The 447-nt window shown below is 52.8% G+C and overlaps 1 protein-coding gene across 2 annotated transcripts in view; it reads right to left on the bottom strand.

The window, feature by feature from the left end:
* The window catches only part of GTF2E2 (general transcription factor IIE subunit 2), a 112839-nt gene that overhangs the window by 107167 nt on the left and 5225 nt on the right, over window positions 1–447 (bottom strand). The gene's annotated exons all lie outside the window — the stretch shown is intronic.

Raw genomic sequence — 447 nt, 5'->3', positions numbered from 1 at the left:
GGGGGGGGGGGGGGGGGGGGGGGGAACAAAAGTGAACCGAATTAATGAGGCACTTCAAGGCATATAGGACTCTGAATTCCTTTACGTGGCAAGCCGCTCCTTTCCTCTAAAACACGTCTGAGAAAAGCCAGGTACTGACACGTGACTTTCGGGTTTGGTTTTAGAACCACTGGGGCGTCACCTGCTGATACAGAGGAGAGGGATCTGCCTGCGGTGAAGAAGGGGCAGCCGCTCAACTGGCCTGGCCAGAGACCAATGGTTTCTCTTAAGACCATACTCACGGAAGTGTTTTATGACGTTTACAACTCAACTGACATTCATCCTACCCGACTGTTTCAAGTTAAAACAACAATTCAGCCTCGTGACTAGAGAGCGGTGAAAACCATGAAGCCGCTGCCATTTGTCAGAGGCTGCGGGTGCCCAGCGAGTCGCTCTGCTCCCGCTGAA

This window comes from Gavialis gangeticus, unplaced genomic scaffold, assembly GCF_001723915.1.
Source record: "Gavialis gangeticus isolate Ggan-Ray unplaced genomic scaffold, GavGan_comp1, whole genome shotgun sequence".
Lineage (NCBI taxonomy): Eukaryota > Metazoa > Chordata > Crocodylia > Gavialidae > Gavialis > Gavialis gangeticus.
This window is presented reverse-complemented; position numbering and strand designations above follow the sequence as displayed.